The 21,175-nt window shown below is 36.5% G+C and overlaps 1 protein-coding gene across 2 annotated transcripts in view; it reads right to left on the bottom strand.

The window, feature by feature from the left end:
• SLCO5A1 (solute carrier organic anion transporter family member 5A1) overlaps window positions 1–21,175 on the bottom strand; it is a 423,356-nt gene that overhangs the window by 109,015 nt on the left and 293,166 nt on the right. The gene's annotated exons all lie outside the window — the stretch shown is intronic.

Genomic DNA, 21,175 nt, shown 5'->3' on the forward strand with positions numbered 1-21,175 from the left:
AGAGAACAGGAGAGAGAATATCAGAAACAGAGCCTAAAATATCTCACAACTTCAAAACTTATAGTCTTTCAAATTTTCAAAATCAAAGAAGTCTACAATATGACATTTGGTTAATTGTTATCAGAGAGTTATGCTTATAAAGGATTGCATCCCTAAAGGGGCTGTGTGAGAAAAATGAGCTAGGAACAATGTCAGTCCATTAACACAACATGGAAAAAAAGTGAAAAAATCCTATGCCTAATGAAAAAGGCACAACAGTATCACTTACTTTTGGAAAGGAAAGAATACTTTTTTGTCATCATCAGTGTTGAGGTGGTTTTATATTAGAAAAAAATAAAGATTGATTAGCATTCTTTTTAAATATTACATTAGATTTGTCTTTTTCACTTAATAAATTCTGAATATTAAATTTTTATAATAACAGAGAAGCCTAAATAGCCCATTCTTCTTCCACCTCACCCCCAAGGCTTTCCACCACCCCCTTCTTAAAACTTCTTTACACTTTAGGAACATTCTTAACTTAGAATACTGTCTGGATACTGATCAGAATTGTGTTTCTTAATAACAAACTCATCCAATCACTAAAAATCTACTGTGTGCAAAGCATTTTGGTAATTAATAGAGGAGCTACAATGTTAACTAAAAAAAGATGCAAAAACTGACGAGATATACCAAAGATGCATTTAATTCTTTGTATAAACAAGTTACTTTTACTCTTTCCTGTAAGTAACGCCATCCTTAGAGTGAGGCAAATGAAAGTGAGTAGAGTGACTGTGCATTTTCTTACACATCTGCTTCTAAATAAGTGTTGACTAATCTTCTATCTCCAGTTTCACATGCCTACAGTTGGCCAAGTAGCTCCATAGCACCTGTTCACACTTCTTGCACTATTTCAAAAGAGAGAGAATCTTAAAAGAACATCTGATAACACCAACCATGACTGAGCCATTAGACACTTGCCATTTTTAAACAGATGCATAACTGGTTATGGAAGCAGAGCAGCAAGTACTTGATAGTCATTGTAGGTATATTTATAATAAAAATTAAAGTATAGTTTGAATTTATTCTTCCATCTCTTATTTATTACTTATATTACAAATCGAGAACAGAAAGTTTGTTTTGCTTTTAGTTACAGAAATTCTTACATCTATTTAGTCCCCATCTCTCAGAATTCCCTTTCACTATAGTATATGAAAGTCCTTAGTGAAGAAACTCCCTCTAACAAGTCAAACCACCATATTCTCTGCAATTTATAGCCTTAGGGAGTGATCCAGTGCACTTTGAGATTAAGCACTGGTCCCAAACTCCTCGGACAATATGCATCAGTGGCAAGACTTGAACCGAGGTCTTTCTTGCTCCAAAATGTCAGTCTATCCACTATGCTATGCTGCCTCTCACGTGATTAAAAAAAAAAAAAACATGGATTGTTGTGGCACTTCTAAATGAAGCAACATTATTAACAACTTAAAATCTCAAGCTAGAATAAATATGGTAGTGGAAGAATCTATTGTGTATGGCCTATGTGCCATGTGCAGATGTTTAAACAGGATAACTATTTGCCTACACTCTCTTAGTAAAAGAAGCTATTGTATAATCATGAACAAGAAAAGGAAAAGGTAGTTCTTTCCATAAAGTTTGCGGCTGGGAAATGTAAGCAAATCATTCTAGAGCAGTTCTTAACCTGAGTCCATAAACCCTTAAGTAGTCCATGGATAGACTTTTAGGGAGAATGAACTTGCATGGGGAAAACATTGCCTCTTTGTTTTCACTAAACTTTCTTTTACTTTGTAATTCTATGTACTAAAACATGGGAAGGAAGGAAGGAAGGAAGGAAGGAAGGAAGGAAGGAAGGAAGGAAGGAAGGAAGGAAGGAAGGAAGGAAGGAAGGAAGGAAGGAAGGAAGGAAGGAAGGAAGGAAGGAAGGAAGGAAGGAAGGAAGGAAGGAAGGAAGGAAGGAAGGAAGGAAGGAAGGAAGGAAGGAAGGAAGGAAGGAAGGAAGGAAGGAAGGAAGGAAGGAAGGGAGGGAGGGAGGGAGGGAGGGAGGGAGGGAGGGAGGGAGGGAGGAAGGGAGGGAGGGAGGGGAAGGAAGGGAGGGAGGGAGGGGAAGGAAGGGAGGGAGGGAGGGAGGAAGGAAGGAAGGGAGGAAGGAAGGGAGGAAGGAAGGAAGGAAGGAAGGGAGGGAGGGAGGGAGGGAGGGAGGGAGGGAGGAAGGGAGGGAGGGAGGGGAAGGAAGGGAGGGAGGGAGGGGAAGGAAGGGAGGGAGGGAGGGAGGAAGGAAGGAAGGGAGGGAGGGAGGGAGGAAGGAAGGAAGGAGGGAGGGAGGAAGGGAAAGAGGGAGGGAGGGAGGAAGGGAAAGAGGAAGGGAAGGAAAGAGGGAAGGAGGGAGGGAGGGAGAAATAGAGAGAGGGAGGGAGGGAGGAAGGGAGGAAGGGAGGGAGGAAGGGACAAGTCACATGACTAGCACTTAGAAAATCACTGGTCCCCCTGCTCTGATTCAATACCCTTAAAGATTACATTAAAGCAATAACTCAGTAAAGTAAATGCAAATCCCTCCAGTGCTCAAAGTCCTTTGATAGCATACTAATTGACGACACAATAAAGTCCACACTCCTTAATCAAGCATTTAACTGAGCCTGCTATATGGACTTATGCTATTTAAGTAAGCAAAGTTGAAAAAAAAAGTTGAAAAAAAAAGGAATCATAAGACATGGGTTCAAATCCTGATTCTACTCTTTATTTCACTGTGTAACTGAGGGCAAGTCTCTTAATCTCTGTTAGTCTCAGTTTCTCAGTCTCCAAAATCTGTCTCCCTGCCAAGATCAAATCAGATTATGTATAAGAACTATCATGAATTGTTCATTGAAAAGCACTATGCACATGTAAAATAAGGTGGAAGGATCTGGAAAACTATTACTTAACCCAAACTCTTTATCATTGTTCAGTCATTTTTTTCAATCACGTCAAACTCTTTTTTATCACATTTTGGGTTTCCTTGGCAGAAATACTGCAATGGTTTGACATTTCCTTAACCTACTCATTTTACATATGAGGAACTGAGGCAAATAGGGTTAAGTGTTCAAACAAGTATTAAGTATCTGAAGCTATATTTGAAGATGAGTCCTAACTCCAGGTCCAGCACTACCCACTGTGTAACCTAACTGCCCTTAACCCAAACAATAGCTGGTCAAATACTTATATTCTCTACTTCCTCAGTTTGCTAACTCCTTTTCTGATTGATGGGGCATTAAGAGCCAAAGAAAAGGGACTAGCAAGGGAGAGGGGGAAGAAGAAGTACCATTAAAGAAGGGGGAGACAGCATATCCATCAGCTGGAGATTGACTGAACAAATTGTGGTATACGAATATCTGAAATATTATTGCACCATAAGAAATGACCAGATGATTTCAAGAAGCTTGGATAGTATGAACTGATGCAGAGGGAAGTGACTAGGATAAAAAAAAAAAACAATTTCTATATGGACAACATGGTAAAGAAAAAAACTTTGAAGACTTCAAAACTCTAGTCAATGCAATGACCAATCATGTTTTCAAAGACATATGAAAAAGAAACATGTTATCCACCTCTGTAAAAATGGAGATTTGAACCCCAGACTTCAATCCCCAGAAGTCCTTGGTACTTCCCAGAATTCCCTATAATCTCACCTGAGTCCTCACCTGAGTGTGAGAACACAATTTAGTATTTAAAGGGCTCTCTGCCTCCCAAGAGCCTCTCTTCTTCTGCTTCTAAGAACATGCGGCTCTCTTCTCTACCTGGCAGGCAAGATGTAGTGAGTAGGTTGTGAATGGGCTAATGTGCCCTAGGCACGTGCTTTTTCTTATTTTGCATTTTCTTTATTCCTTGATTTCTAATAATCTTAATAAACCTCATAAAATATAATATTTTTATCAATAGAGACTAAATTTAACTTTTACACCTAAACAGAGAAATGATGGTGTCACGGTACAGAATGATAGATATAGATATTTACGTATCTTTGGACATTGTCATAGTATAGATTCATCTTCATTTACTATGTTTATTTGTTATAAGGATTTTTTGAATTTTTTCCTCCCTCTCCGAGTTTAAGTTCAGAATTTAATAAATTAAAAACAATACAAAAAATACACCTGTCTGAGAAACAGCAAAAAGTTCAGATTGTTTGGACCATAGAGTATGGGAAAGAGTATAATATATAATACAGTTGGAAAGGTAGGCTGGGGTCATACTGTAACCAACTTTTAACGTTAGAGTGGTTTATATTTAATACTAAAGATATAGAGAACTACTGGAAATTATTGAGTAGTGAAGTGACATGATCAGACTTTCATATTAAGAAAATCACTTCAGCAGCTGAATGGAGGATGAATAAAGAGGAGAAAAATGAGACAGGTTGACCAATTTGAAGGTTATTGCAATAGTTCTGTCAACAGGTGATAAGGGCCTGAACAAAGACAACAGCTATGCAAGGAGAGGAACAGATGCATGAGATGTTGTAGAGAGAGAAATTACTATCTCTAACAACAACATATTTAATATGGATGTAAGGCAGAGTTAGCAGTCAAAAATAACATGAAAATTGTAAACCTAGATTACTCAAAAGATAGCAGTGCATACCTTCAACAGAAATAGATCAGTTCAGAAGATGGATGGGTTTAGAGAATGGACATTTTAATCACCTTTTTTGTATAATTCCAAATTGATTTTCAGAACAAGTTAACTAACTTATAGTTTTATCATTAATGTATTAGGGTGACTGCTTTTCCACAGCCCCTCCAACATTGTCTGTTTGCATTTTTTGTCATCTTAACCAACTTGCAACGAAGTAAAATCTGAATTGTTTCAGCACACACACATATATATATACATATATTTCTTTTGCTATTTATTATTGAGAGCATATTTCCAAATAGTCAATTATATTTCTCTTTTGGAAATGTTTCATATGCTGAGAATCTATTGCAGAATGGTTCTTGCCATCCAAATATGCCAGTTTTTTATATATCTGTCAGATTTTTACTGATGATAATCAATGAAAATATATTTCCATTCTTTAATTTAACTTTTTTCTTATTTATATTCTTTGTTTTCTTTTCTTTTTAAGAAACAGGGTTGCTTAATAGTTAATATTTTGCAAACTGATTTAAAAAAAAAAAACAGCTTTGCCATAGGCAAGCAGTTGGGATAAATTGACCTAGAAGATGCTATCCCATACTAAGAATTAGATAGCATTTTTTGGTTGTATACATGCCAGAGGCTTGCCAGATGACCTAGAATACATTGACAACCTCTCTGAGCTTCTGAGCTTCTGTTTATTCTCATGGCCAAGGGCAATATTAAAAGTAGAAAGGTTGTCAGATTAAGTTAGAAAACCTCAGTCCTAGTTCTGCTACTCAATGGCTGCATTACACCTGAGCAAATTAACTGACCTCTCTCTCTCTTTCCTGGTTTATGAAAATGAATAATTTGAACTTGATATCACCTAAAGTAAAGGCAAGTTCTATTATTTGAAAGTTATTGTTGCCTTAGCAATCTCATTACCAGTTAGACCTTCCATCTAGTCCACTAGACCAGTTCCCTTGTCTTATACAGTCTGACCTCCACTTATTTGTTCATGCTGTTCCTTATCAAAACATGTATATTCCTTCTCTACTCTCCCTCTCACTTCATTCATTAGCCTCAAGATTCTAATTAAGTCCCACTATGCAGATTATAAAACTAGTTATATAGTTGGCTTTTCAGAAATATTTAGGTCTTGAAGATTGGTCTTGCCTCCACAATTAAATATTAGTTCTTGGAGGGCTTTTTTGTGTCACCCCCAGCAACTTGAAGAGTTCCATGAATAACAAAAAATGTATCTAATTCTTGACTCCTATATCTTCCTTCTTTTTTCCTCCTCCATCTTGACCCATGAGGATAAGTCTTGCTATATTCATAAAAGTGAGTTAGGGCCAACAAGATGGGAGTCTGGAGGACAAAGCAGTTGTTAACAAAGATGTACTAGACAACTCTCAAGAAATTAAAATTTTGATCTTATTCTTGCTTTCTTCCTTTTCTCCCCTCCCTTCCTGGACACTTTTAGATGCAAAGAACTTTCTGAGACAACAACTTTATGAACAGATGAAGTCAAAGGGTTCATAGTAAATGACTGTAAGATTATAATTCCTATTTTGGCCTTTATGATGACATCTCAAGAGTTCAGGAAGACTGACTTTACCAAACTGTTATAAAATAGTATATACTTCAACAGCATAGGGATTTAGGACCTCTCACATTTATCTATGGATTAATGGCATTTGGTTAATCAGATAGGAAAGTTATATTAATAGTTTTAAAAGGGGAACTAGGGGCTGTGAGTGGATTATTAAAAGTAACAAGTTATAAAATTTGGAACTAGTACCTAAAAATAAAACAAAAACAGAATAAAATGCTACCTGCTGTTCATTTCCTAGAGCAGTGATGGCTAACCTTTTATAGATCATGTGCTGTGTCCCACCCCCCCAAACCATGTGCCATACCCTTCCCCCCCATCGAGCGTCCCCCACCCCCTTACACCACACACAGGGGAGGGAGAAAGTGCTCCCATTGGGCTACTGGCCAAAGGAGTGGAGGACATGAGGAATGTCCTCAGCGAGTATAGAAAGGGGGAGGGGAGAAGCCTGAGCACTCTGCTCCCCTCCAGCTCTGCTGCATGTGAGTCACCCACCTTACTCTCTGTGCACTCCCACTGGGCTGGTGAGCAGAGGGGTGGGTGATGTGAAAAAATGTTGTGAGGCTTGATGGAGAAGTGGAAGGATTGAAGCTATGCCCAAGTCCCTCTCCTTTCTAGAAACAAACTCTTGGGGATTGGGGGTAGCACACATGCCCACAGAGAGCATCCTGCATCATATCTTTGGCACAAGTGCCATAGGTTCACCATCACTGTCCTAGAGTCTACCACAGACTAGAAAGGATCTTGGCAATACACCTGAAAGTTTTTCAGTATTCCAAACTCAAAATGAAATAAAATATTTCTAGGGTTCTCAATCAGAGTTGATAAAGGAACATAAAAGTACAATGGAGAGAATAAAATATGGATTTGACTCTCATATATACAAATCCTAATCAACTAGGTTATAATAAATATCTTACTAAAGTGAAATACTTATAAATGCCTCCTATATTTTTAGTCCATAATTCCCAACCCAGATATCACATTCCTCCAATTAAGAGTTTAACACAAGATAACTCTGAACAAAAGTTGGGAAGGTCAGCTGTACTAGGCACTTAAATCCTATTTCCAAGAAGAATTAAAACACTCATGAAGTGTACTGCCAAATTATTACTACTAACTAAGATACTACAGAATCTAAGAAATGGAAAGGACCTCAGAAGTCATCTAATTCAACTAATAGAGGAACAAGAATTCCTTCTACAACTAGTGATCATCCAGTCTTTTATTAAAGACCTCTAGTGAAGGAGAACTGGCAAACTCCTTATTTAAGTCATTCCATTTGTAGATACCTCTCATTAATAAGATATCTTTCCTTCCATCTAACCTAAATTTGCTTCTGCAAATTCCATACATTTCTTTGGGCCCATTGGGCCAAGCAACAGGTCAAAACACTTCCTTCAAACTTAACCTTTTACTTAACCTTCAAACTCTTGTACATAGTTACCATGTCCCACTTCAATCTTCTTCAGATTAAACATCTTTTGTTCTTTCAAATGGTCCTCTCATATGACATAGTCTCAAGATACTTGACCATACTAGATGATCTCCAATTTATCAATGTCCTTTCTATGGTGCCCAAACCTGAGAACAATTCTCCAGATGTCATCTGACCATTAAGCTTCTATTAATATAGCCTAAGATTAAATTACTTTTTTCTGCTAATGCACTTAAAGATCTATTACCTAAAATTACAAGTGTAAAAATTAATGTTCAAGTTAATCCATCTCCCTGGAACAAAGATTCAAAAACTGAGAACAATAATAGATAATCACATGAAAAATGTAGTCTTACCCAAGGTTAGAAAAGCTTATATTATAGTTTATTCAAAACTGTTTACAGAAAATGTTGTAAAAATCAATAAAATATAATTCAAGAAAGATATAGACTATATTCTTTTGTAGTTATATTTTTAAAGTCCCTAATTTTTATACTATTAAATGGAAATTTTTATTTGGCACCTTGGAATTCCAAGAAAATATCTTCAAACCATTTTTAATATCCTGGCAATAGCATAGTATACTTAATTCATCTGTCATTCCTGAACTTGCATTAATTTCAGTATAAAAACATTAACAAATCATTCTGAGGATTAATCTTCAGTACACACACATGCATGTGCACACACACACACACACACACACACACACATACAAACACAAACCCCGTAACTTCTTCTCTTGATTTTGTTATTGATTTTTAATAGTGCCATTAATTCTAACAATCATTTATGCTTGAAACCTCAACATCTTATTTGACTTGTCCTTCTTTCTTCTCATTAATTAGCAAATTACATTAAATTACATTAGTCCTTTTTAATGTTCCATGTCTATCCTCTCCTATACATTCTCATTGTCCCCACTTTAGGCCATAATTTCATTCCCTGAGGCAGCATGGTACTAAATTTGAGTTCAAGGAACACAGGTTCTAATCCTACTTCAACCACTTATGATTTATGTGACCTTAGGCAAGACTCTTCACCTCTCCCTGCTTTAGCTTCCTAATCTCTAAAGTAAGGAGGGAGGGCTAAATGATCCCTAGGAAATCATATTGTCAGTTAGGGAACAAAGTGGATGAGCACTGGACCTAATATCAGAAGACCTGAGTTCCAAACAATCCTTAAACCGGCTATGTGACCCTGGACAAGTCACTTAATCACTATTTGCCTCAGTTTCCTCAATTTTAAAATAGGGATTATAATAGCATCTACCTTCCAGGACTGTTGTAAAGATCAAATGAGATCCTATTTATAAAACACTCAGCAGAGTATCTGGTATATATCAGGCATTTAATAAGTGGTTGTTCACTACCCATTCCAGATGTCTATTCTCCTCTGATGAGCCTATGATCCTTCATACCTAAATTGCTGCAATAATATTCTACTGCATCTACCTCTACTATTTCTATCTATATACTCTATTATTCAAAAATCTTCAGTGCCTATTCATTATATAAATTATAAAGTTTAAACCATAACTTGCCACTCTAAGGAAAATAAGAATTTATCAAGCATTATCTGCCTTTCGATAATTCTCTAACATTCCTTCCTTCATGAACACTCCGATTCTGCCAATCTTTTCATTCTCTGATAAATAATCTATGTGCATTTCACCTTCTGCATCCTTTAACTCTCTCTCTATCTGAATCCACCTCATCCTTTAAAGCCCATCTCAAGATTCCTCTATGAAGCCTCTTCCTAAAAACTAAATTTTTTTCTTATTTGAACTCAGTACTATCTTTTATCGTACCACTCTGAAGACCCAAAAAAGGAAGTTCTTGTCACCAGAGTCCTGAATACTTCCAAATGGTTCAATATCTGAAATGGATATGATTTTATTAATGGAAATTAATTAAAGGAGAATGGAGTCAAGATGGTAGAGAAGGAACAGGGACCCTCTTTGATCTTTCCCAAATTACCCTCCAAACAACTTTGATATAATACCTCAAAATGAATTCTGGTGCAACAGCTAGATGACTCAGTGACAGAGAGCCAGATCTAGCAGATACAGAAGATCCTAGGTTGAAATATGACCTCTGACACTTGTGGAAAGGAAAACTGAAGCAAGTTTTGGACTTTCTGCCACTCAGGCGGTAAAAAACAGCAGTTGGAATGTTAGGGAGAAGATACTGACAAGAATGATAGTTGATGGGGGAGGGAAACTTGGAGTAACAGTTGGTCTCCAGGACGGTCTCTTTTCTGGCCCTTGAACTGGAAGGAGCCTTTCTCCCTATCTTGGGATAGAAGTACCTCTATTCCTTGGTCTTTCCCAACTGTTTGCTCTACCTGGATTCCTGTGATCATGTCATCAAACAAAAGGATTTAAGGGGAGTGGTTTGAACTGTAAGGTCGGTCTTTAGGGGCATCAGCCCGAAGATACAGGCTCAACCAGCTCTGAAGGTGAGAACCTTTTCTTCCTCTTGCTGTCTACTGCTAAAGACTTTGAACTTAAGAAAACTAGCACAGATTAGCATAGACAGGAATAAAAGAAACCCTCCACCAGCCTGTAAGGCCTGGCCTCAGCTCAAAAGCTGAGAGAGACTCAAACCTAATGTAGGGAAATCCGGATTCCCTCTTCCCTGATAGATCCCAATTCAAACTTGATATTAAAATTTATCTTGAGTTAAATAAACTGCAGTCAGATAAGAGGACTCTCATTCAGGGGAACACTGAGGGAGCTGAACCTAAGGATAGCCATTTCAACCATATACGGTCCTTATCGGACCCCTGCCGGGTGACCTTGGTCTGGGGGGAGGCTTGTCCTTGGGGGGGGGACCTATGCTTACCTGCTCTGGGGTATCTTCAACATCAATCAATAGAGGAGACACCCCCTCAGGCTATCATAGGTGGCCCATTTCTGGGAACCCCATTTTTCAAAGACAGCCACTCAGCAGGGGCATCTCTCTCCTTTTACGTCACCAGCAGCAATATTCCCTCGATTCCTTCAAGTCCACCATTCCCAGTTACAAAACTTTCCATATCCCCTGTATCCTCTACAATCCCTTTAACTATTAAACACTTCCTAAGTGTGTGACCCTGGACAAGTCACTTAACTCCAATTGCCTAGGCCTTACCATTCTTCTCCCTTGGAACCAATACTCAATATTACTTCTAAGATGGAAGGTAAAGAGTTTTTAAAATAATTCTAGAGTGCTAGAACCCACAAAAGGACAGGGTGAAACAAATTTTGAGTCTAAGACAACTTAGAAGGTCAGCAAAAAAAGTCTATTAAAACCAGATAGGAATAAAGTGCAGACCAGCACACCAAGGCAGGACATACCTCAGCAAGCCAGTACAGGCCTTAGGGGAAACTGAATCAGCAACAACAGCTTCCTTAGTTCTCTATCTCTCTTAGCCCTCAGATAGTATCCTGTTGGATTAACTGCTCAGGAGATTATAGGGGTCCCTTTGCTGAAGGATTCTGTTGCACTGTCCATATGCACCTCAAATTCATAGTCTTGGGACATAGTTTGAGGTCACAGTCTCAGAGCAAAGAGTACTAGCCCTTGTGGCAGCAATGGAATAGGTGACTCTTGTCATCAATCCATGGCTTGTGGTTGCTCATAAACCAAAGTACAAGTCAGGAAAGTATTAAACATACAATTCCTTAGATCATATTGCCTAGGAAGAACTGAAAATGTATAGATCCCCAAAGTTATCTCTTTGCCACAGTGTCCCTTCAGCATAGAAACAGAGCCCAATTTTAAAGTTTCTTAAATTTAAAAGGCAAGAAAAAGGCTGGGGAAATGAGCAAACAATAAAAAAGAACCCCAAAACAAAGTTATCTTGGTAAAAGAGAAGACCAAAACACAGACTCAGAAGGAAATAACAAAGTCAATAAGACTATATTCCAAAGCCTCAAAGAAAAATGTGAATTAGTGTCAAACCTGAAAAAAAAATTCTTGGAGGAGCTCAAAAAGGATTTTTTAAATCAGATAAGAGAAGTATCTGAAAAACTGGGAAAAGAAAAGAAATGAGTGTGCTATGGGGAAATCATGAAAAAAAGAATGAACAGCTTGGTAAAAGAGGCACAAAAAATATTGAAGAAAATAATCCCTAAAAAACAGAAAAGGCCACTTGGTAAGAGGCACACAAATCCACAGAAGAGAAGAATTTTCTAAAAATAGAGTTGCCCAAAATGAAAAGAGAAGAACTTCTTAAAAAGCAGAATTGGCCATATGAGGAAAAATATACAAAAATTCACTGAAAAAAAGAACTTCTTAAAAAGCAGAGCCACAAATGGAAAGGGGGTTACAAAACCTCATAAAAGAAAATCATGCCTTAAAAATTAGAATTGAATAAGTGGAAGCTAATAACTTCATGCATCATCAAGAAACAACAAAACAAAGTCAACAGAATGAAAAAATAGAAAATGTGAAATATCTCACTGGAAAAAAACTGACCTGGAAAATAGATTCAGAAGAGATTATTTAAGAATTAAAAGATGTATAACCCAGATTGAATAGCTTGCCAGGTCCAGGAGAGGGGAGGGAAGGAGGAAAAGAGACAATTTGGATCATATAACTTTGGAAAACTTGGAAATTTGTTATTATGTGTAGTTAGTAAAAAGAAAAGAATTATTGAACTACCTAAAAGCCATGATCAAAAAAAGAGGCTGAACATCATCTTTCAAGAAATATCAAGGAGGGGCAGCTGGGTGGCTCAGTGGATTGAGAGCCTAGAGATGGGAGGTCCTAGGTTCAAATCTGGCCTCAGACACTTCCCAGCTGTGTGACCCTGGGCAAGTCACTTATCCCCCATTGCCTAGCCATTACCACTCTTCTGCCTTGGGAACCAATACACAGTATTGATTCCAAGACGGAAGGTAAGGGTTAAAAAAAGAAAAGAAATATCAAGGGAAAATGCCCTGATATGCTAGAACTAGAGAGTAAAATAGAAATTGAAAGAATTCATGGATCACTTCCTGAAAGAGATCTTAAAATGAAAACTCCCAGAAATATTATGGAACTCTCAGGTCAAAGAGAAAATATTACAAGTAACCAAAAAGAAATAATTTAAATATAATGGAGCCAGAGTCAGGACAACACAAGATTTATCGACTTCTACGTTAAAGGATCAAAGGGCCTAGAATATGATAGTCCAGAGGGCAAATGAGGTAAAATTACAACTAAGTAATACTAACCCAAAAAAACTGAGCATAATCCTTCAGGATACAAAAATGGTCATTGAATGAAATAGAGAACTTCCTGATGAAAAGAGCAGAAAATCTGGCTATCAAATACAAGACTCATAAGAAGCATTTAAAAATTAAACAGGAAAGAAAAACCATAAGGGATTCAATAGGGTTAAATTGTTTATATCCCTACATGAGAAGATGATAGTTGTAGCATTTAAGAATTTTATCATAATTAGGACAATTAGAAGGAGTATACATAGACAGAGGGAAAGGGTATGAGTTGAATATGATAGGATGATATCTAAAAATATAAAATTAAGGAGTGAGAAAAAGCAATGCACTCAGAGAAAGATTAAGGAAGAGGTAGAATTGGTTAAATTAATCTGATATAAAAGAAATGAGGAAGAGCTTTTACATCATAGGTGAGGAGATGGTAGGAGTAGGGAAGAGAGTGCTTGAACCTTAATCTCATTGAAAATGGCTCAAAGAAAGAAGAACATACACACTCATATGGGGATAGAAATCTATTATATTCTATGGGAAAGTAGGAGGGCAAGGGGATAAGAGAGCAGGGCCATGAAGAAGAGGGGACAAATTGAGGGAAAGAATGGTTAGAAACAAAACACTTTTGAAGATGGACAGGGTGAAACAAGACAGAGAGTAGGATAAATAGTAATCAGAACAATGGAAAAATACAACTTTCTCTAATAAAGGCCTCATTTAAAAAAAAAATGGAATGAGTCAAAAGTATAACAAGTCACTTCCCCAATTGAAAAATGATCAAAAATATGAACAAGCAGTTTTCAGTTGAAGTGATCAAAACAATCTATAGTTACACAGGAAAAAAACTCTAAATCATTATTAGAGAAATGCAATTAAAATAAATGAGGTTCCACCTCACACCTATCAGTTTGGCAAATATGACATAGAAGGAAAGTACAAAAGTTGGAGGAGATGAAGAAAAATTGAGACACTAATGCAATGTTGGGGGGAGTTATAAATCAATTCAACCATTCAACCAAGGAAAATAATTTGGAACTATGCCCAAAGGGTTATAAAACTATGTATACCCTTTGACCTAGCAATATAATTACTAGTTTTGTATCCCAAAGAGATCAAAAACATAAAGGAAAAGAACCTATGTGTACAAAAAGATTTATAGTAGCTCTTTTTGTTTTGGTAAGTTATTGGAAAGCAGGGGGATGCCCATCAACTAGGGAATATATGAGTAAGTTATAGTATATGATTATAATGGGAATACTATTGTGCTATATGAAAGGAAAAGCAAGATCATTTCAGAAAATCCTTGGAGGACTTACATGAGCTAATGACAGAAGGAAATACTGAAATACCTAAAAAGACCTAGATGAATTGATGTCAAGTGAAATGGTCAGAACCAGGGGAACAATTTATACAATAACAATATTGCAAAGATAATAGCCAACTTTGAAAGACTTACAAACTCTGATCAACATAATGACCAAATACAATTCCAAAGCACTTATAGTGAAACATGGTACTTTCCTCCAGAAAGAGAACTAATGGACAGAATACAAATTAATGATCTTTTCTTTTCTTTTTTAGATATGGATTAATTCAAGAATTGTTTTGCATGTCTATAAATATTTGTAATGAGTTTTCCTTTTCTTATTTTTTTTTTCCAATGGGTAATGTAGAGGGAGGGGAAAGAAAAGAACACAAAACAGAAAATACAATAAAATTGAATTTGAAAAGAAAAGAGAAATGCAGAGTAGATAAATCAGGAAACAATGAAAGACAAGGAAGAATGGTACCTAACTATATGTACTTTTTAAATATTTTTGAAAATCTTGTTCTAAATGGTCTAAACCTAGCTTTAGAAATTAAGAAGATTTTTTTAATAAAAAAAAGAGCAGGAACCATGAATTAGGCTTCTATATAAGTTTATACAACCTCTAGATTTCTCAAGAGCCCAAGATTCTTGATCACTGATGAGTACAAACTAGCCTATTATATATATCTACTAGCTGGAGCCAAACTCCAGAGCATGCTTCAGTCTCACATTCCCATCCAGCCTTCCTCCAGACTTCCTTGCCACCTACTCCTAAACTCACTCATTTGCTCTCTTTCTATCACTTGATCTTGTCATAGTAATCAAATCTATAATAGCACTACTTCTGGAAAGAATGTGCCAATTCATAAATATACACACCCTGACTCCTCAACCCTGAAGTCACTTCCTTGGCCATCATTCCCTACAATATATTGTCTTGTCCTAAAAAAATATAATGTCCAAGGCAAGGTTTGTTTTTTTCGGGGGGGGGGGGTATCCTCGGTGTTTAGCATAATTCCTGGAATGTACTAAACAATTAAAAATACTGTGCTTCTTATTTTCTTCATTCATTTAAGGGGAAATCTTTTTTAAGAGCAAATATGAAGCTATTGAATATAAATAATAAGGTGGGAGAGCAATATTGGCACTTTTTTCTCAAAGACTAGAAAAGGGCAGAGTACATTTCTAGACTCTGGCATTTGTCTAGCAGTTCTCCCATGAGTAATGAGAAATATCTGGGGTAGAACTCAACCCAATGCCAGCTACTATTCTTGTTCAAAATTAGCCCCCATCAATGTTACCAGTTATAAGAAAGGGTAGAAAATCCTGAGTTGCTCAGTGTTTGGAAGTCACCACTACCTTCTAAAACCACAATATCCTGCCTATCCCACTTTGACTCCATAGATTACTCCCTTTCACTTCAGTCACACCAACAATCCCCAAAAAGTCCTTTTTTACTATTTCCCAAGCCTTCAAAGCCCACTATTTTGCATAAGCTCTTATACTGATGATTATCACTGAAGTAATGCTTTCTAAATGTATCATTCCATCTCCCCCTCTATGATTTCACATTGGCTGTTACTTCATACCTGGAATATATTCTGTCCTTACCTCCACCTTTTAGAATCCTTAGATTTCTTCAACCTAGGGTTCTACCTCCTATTCAAAGTCCTTCCTAACATCTGGACCCAAGTTCTTATTGCTTTCTGCCATCTCAAATTACTATATATTTATCCATTTGTGTGTATCACCCAACAAAATGCAAAGATCTTTGAGGGAAAGGACTGCTGTTTCTTTTGTACCTTTATCCCCAGAATTAGAACACTGCTTAATATATCAGAAACACCTAATAAATGTTTATCAAACTGAATTGAATATTGACAGACATGCATACATAGTACAGATCATGTAAATTACACAATTAGCAAGTTGTATTATTTACAAATTAGAATTACTTCATAGTCTAAAGGACCTTTGTCTGTATGATTATAACAAGGATTGCTAGATTGAAATTATCTTTTTTTAAAACTATTTTACAGTTTTTACTCTAAAAGGGAAAATATTCAAGAAAGGGAGGGAAATCAGATTAACTGAATGGAGAAAAATCCCCACTAAAGGACCATTGCTTTAAAATATGAAATATCTGAAAACATCCTGATTCACCTATGAATAGCAAATGTGATTTTTTCAAACCTGTTGAACATTAAATTGAAATTCCATTTATGCTTCTCAAACTTACATAAAAAATGCTAGAGAAAGAAAACTTGACTCTCAAAATTAGCAAATAGTCATACTCATTCCTGAGAATAAAAGCCTAAATATTAAAAAATGAAAATTTAAAAATTCATCCAATTTAGGGAAAAAGGCAAACATGTTTGAAAGACAACAAAAATTTTCATAAATATTAAAGTTAGATTTGACAACATTCGGACTTTCTTTCAAATTACTAATGGTCCATGCCATGAGAGTTATCATTTGGGAGCATAGCCAAAGTGACAGAGTGAAGGAAACATTTTTGTCTGTCTCACCCAGCACACCTCTCCTCCATAACACCTAAGGCAGCTGAGAGAGAGAGAGAGAGAGAGAGAGAGAGAGAGAGAGAGAGAGAGAGAGAGAGAGAGAGAGAGAGAGAGAGAGAGAGAGGTCACTGACACTGGGGAAGAGGCTGGCAAGAAACACTCTGGTACCCCCTGACTGAAGAAAGGATAGTATGGCAGGAAACAGTGAGAAAAATGAGATACCAGGGAATCACTGAATTAGCACTGAGTACAGGTACAGGTCATCTTCTGCTTAGTTTTGGATCACAGATTTGGGGCAGAAGAAAGCAGTCACAAGAAGCTCAGCTCAACTGAACACTGAATAAGGAGCAAGCTGGAAAACCAGTTTTGAGCATAGTTCTGCTCTTTAACCAATCACATAAGGTTTCAGTGGAACGGTTTCAGTAGAACAACCAGGATAGGGGTCCTAGGCCAAAGGGGAACCAGGAGTTCAATTGCTCACACACATGCAGAACCTCCCAGTGGGCTACCACTGAGCAGTCCAATCCCAGTATACTGAAACTGAACCATGTATAAACCAACAACCTTCAAATGAGTAAAAGAACAAGCAGAACTCAAGACCAGGAGAGCAATAAACAAATCTCTCCTGGGATCAGATCACTTGAGGGGCAATGAAAACTTTCAGCCTCCCAACCTAAGTTACAGATTTAATGGAAAGGTTTTAAGGACAGAAGCTCACTCCAGACATCTTCAAAAACCCAGCACTAACATAACCAAAAAAAGAACCGAACCCTAAAGAGCTACTATGGTAACAGTGAAACTCAAGACACAAAGAAAGAGGAAGATGATGCTTTGAAAATATTTACAGGAAAAGCTTCAAAGAAAGACACAGAAAAATGTCCTGAGTATAGTTGTATGTTACAGGAGGAAGGAAGAATGTGGTGGGGATAGAACAGAAAAAAATAAATCTTTCATGGTAACAAATGGGCCTATATGTCCTGAAGAAATAATTCAAACATTAAAAAGTATCAAAATGTCTTTGAAGTTTTAGAATCAGTAACTGGGTGCTAAATGGATAAGCTTCAAGTTGTTCTTTCAGCATCACAGAATGTAGGTTTCCATTCTACTTAGTGGAACATTTCTAGGATCCATAATTTTATTAGTATTGGAACTCTCTCTACCAATTCAGTTCAACAAAAGCATATTAAATGTCTATTAGGAGGAAGACACTGTGATATCTACCAGGGATACAAAGACAAAAAACAAATACACTCTCATATCATTAAGGAGTTTACATTCTACCAGAAAAATATATAATGTGCCCCCAAAACACAAACACAATTATGTAATGCCAAATTATTTTCAAGAGAGCAAGAATAAGAACATCTAGCCTGGAAGAGGTTTCATAAAAGGGGGCACTTGAGCTATGCTTTTGAGGAAGCCAAAGATGCTATAAGGTACAGGTGACAAAGGACTCTATTTCAGCCCTTGGCAGAAGATAAAAAAATCAAGTGTGGGGAATAGCTAGTAGGCCAATATAGCTGGAATGATTCCAGTGAAGACTGAAACATATTCTATAATCCCTTAATAAACAGTTTCACGTGCACTATGTGTCCTCCAAACAATGTTTTACCTCATGGTCATCTTTGTGTTGGTAAATCATCTGCAATTTAGCTAGTTTTGTCCTGAAGACAGTTGGGTGGCACAGGTAATAAAGTACTATATTTGGAGTCAGAAAGACCTAAGTCCAAATCTGACCACAGATGCTTAATGACTATATGACCCTGGAACAGTCACTTAACCTCTGTCAGCCTCAATTTATCCAACTATAAAATGCGGATAATGGTAGCACCTACCTTACAGGGTTGTTGTAAAGATTATATAAACTAACATATATAAAGAGCTTTGCAAATTTTAAAACACTACATAAATGCAATTCATTGTTATGGTTTATATACATGGTATACATCTATATTCTTGTGTATGTATGTGTGTCCTATTAGGAGGCCTATACTTGAAACCTTTTCCAGCTTAATAAAACCTGCAAGTATTTGTGACCAAGTTGAATGGCCTTCATGAGTCACCTTAAAATAAGACCCTTTGTGGACATGCCATTTTTATATTACCTTATGAATAAGAAGGACAGCAAAAAGCTTGTTTATAAAAAAGGCGTGTTTTATAATGTTTACTCCAGCAGTCATTCTGGATACAAAAAATGTATACCAGCTATTGGATGCACATATGTTCCCTGGAAAGCAGACAGCCCTTCTAAGAGACATTTTAGTAGGTAAACCAATACACATGCAGCCATAAGTCCAAGAAGCTGACTGCCAGAAACAGAAACAGTGGCCAGCCAGTTTCCATGGGAAAGATCAAGTCCAAAACAAAGTTCTGCTCCAACCTGAAAATCTCTACTCAGCAATGAAGTAAATGAGAGCAAAATATAAGAGAAAATTAGGTAGGAGCTCTTTGCCATCTGACAGTTTTTAAACTTTTTTATTGATTATAAACCCTATGAAAACTTTGGGTCAAATCTTTTTTTCAAACAATGCAATTTAGTTCAACAAAGTGGCATTGCATGCCTGATGCTAATAAGCCACTGGAATAGATGATGGAAAGATCTACTATGGCAGGATGTGACTTAGCCAGCAAAAGAAAAAACCCATGATTTATGGGCTAGAATGATTTTCTTTCCTAATTTCATTGAAGAAAATGACAATGGTGAGACATCCTTTCAAACCTTATGGGATGCAGCCAAAGCAGTAATCAGAGGTAAATTCATATCTCTGAGTGCATATATTAACAAACTAGGAAGGGCAGAGATCAATGAATTGGAAATGCAAATAAAAAAACTTGAAAACTAACAAATTAAAAACCCCCAGAAAAAAACCAAACTAGAGATCCTAAAATTTAAGAGAGAAATTAATAAAATCGAAAGTGATAGAACTATTAAACTAATAAATAAGACTAGAAGCTGGTACTTTGAAAAAAATCAAACAAAATAGACAAAGTACTGGTCAATCTAATTTAAAAAAGGAAAGAAAAGCAAATTAACAGCATCAAAGATGAAAAGGGGGACATCACCTCCAATGAAGAGGAAATCAAGGCAATCATTAAAAATCACTTTGCCCAATTATATGGCAATAAATATACCAATCTAGGCGATATGGATGAATATATACAAAAATACAAACTGCCTAGACTAACAGAAGAAGAAATAGAATTCTTAAATAATCCCATATCAGAAAATGAAATCCAACAGGCCATCAAAGAACTCCCTAAGAAAAAATCCCCAGGGCCTGATGGATTCACAAGTGAATTCTATCAAACATTCAGAGAACAGTTAATCCCAATACTATACAAACTATCTGACATAATAAGCAAAGAGGGAGTTCTACCAAACTCCTTTTATGACAAAAACATGGTACTGATTCCAAAACCAGGCAGGTCAAAAACAGAGAAAGAAAACTATAGACCAATCTCCCTAATGAATACAGATGCAAAAATCTTAAATAGGATACTAGCAAAAAGACTCCAGCAAGTGATCAGAAGGGTCATCCACCATGATCAAGTAGGATTTATACCAGGGATGCAGGGCTGGTTCAATATTAGGAAAACCATCCACATAATTGACCACATCAACAAGCAAACCAACAAAAATCACACGATTATTTCAATAGACGCAGAAAAAGCCTTTGATAAAATACAACACCCATTCCTATTAAAAACACTAGAAAGCATAGGAATTGAAGGGTCGTTCCTAAAAATAATAAACAGTATATATCTAAAACCATCAGCTAATATCATCTGCAATGGGGATAAACTAGATGCATTCCCAATAAGATCAGGAATGAAATAAGGATGCCCATTATCACCTCTATTATTTCACATTGTACTAGAAACACTAGCAGTAGCAATTAGAGAAGAAAAAGAAATTGAAGGCATTAAAATAGGCAAGGAGGAGACCAAGTTATCACTCTTTGTGGATGACATGATGGTCTACTTAAAGAATCCTAGAGATTCAAACAAAAAGCTAATTGAAATAATCAACAACTTTAGCAAAGTTGCAGGATACAAAATAAACCCATATAAGTCATCAACATTTCTATATATTTCCAACACAGCTCAGCAGCAAAAACTAGAAAGAGAAATCCCATTCAAAATCACCTTAGACAAAATAAAATACCTAGGAATCTATCTCCCGAGACAAACACAGGAACTATATGAACACAACTACAAAACGCTCTCCACACAACTAAAACTAGACTTGAGCAATTGGAAAAACATTAACTGCTCATGGGTAGGATGAGCCAATATAATAAAAATGAACATCCTATCCAAACTTATTTATCTATTTAGTGCCATACCCATTGAACTCCCAAAAAATTTCTTTACTGATTTAGAAAAAAACATAACAAAGTTCATTTGGAAGAACAAAGGATCAAGGATTTCCAGGGAAATCATGAAAAAAATACAAAGGAAGGGGGCCTTGCAGTCTCAGATCTCAAACTATATTACAAAG

Source organism: Monodelphis domestica, chromosome 3, assembly GCF_027887165.1.
Source record: "Monodelphis domestica isolate mMonDom1 chromosome 3, mMonDom1.pri, whole genome shotgun sequence".
Taxonomy (NCBI): Eukaryota; Metazoa; Chordata; class Mammalia; order Didelphimorphia; family Didelphidae; genus Monodelphis; species Monodelphis domestica.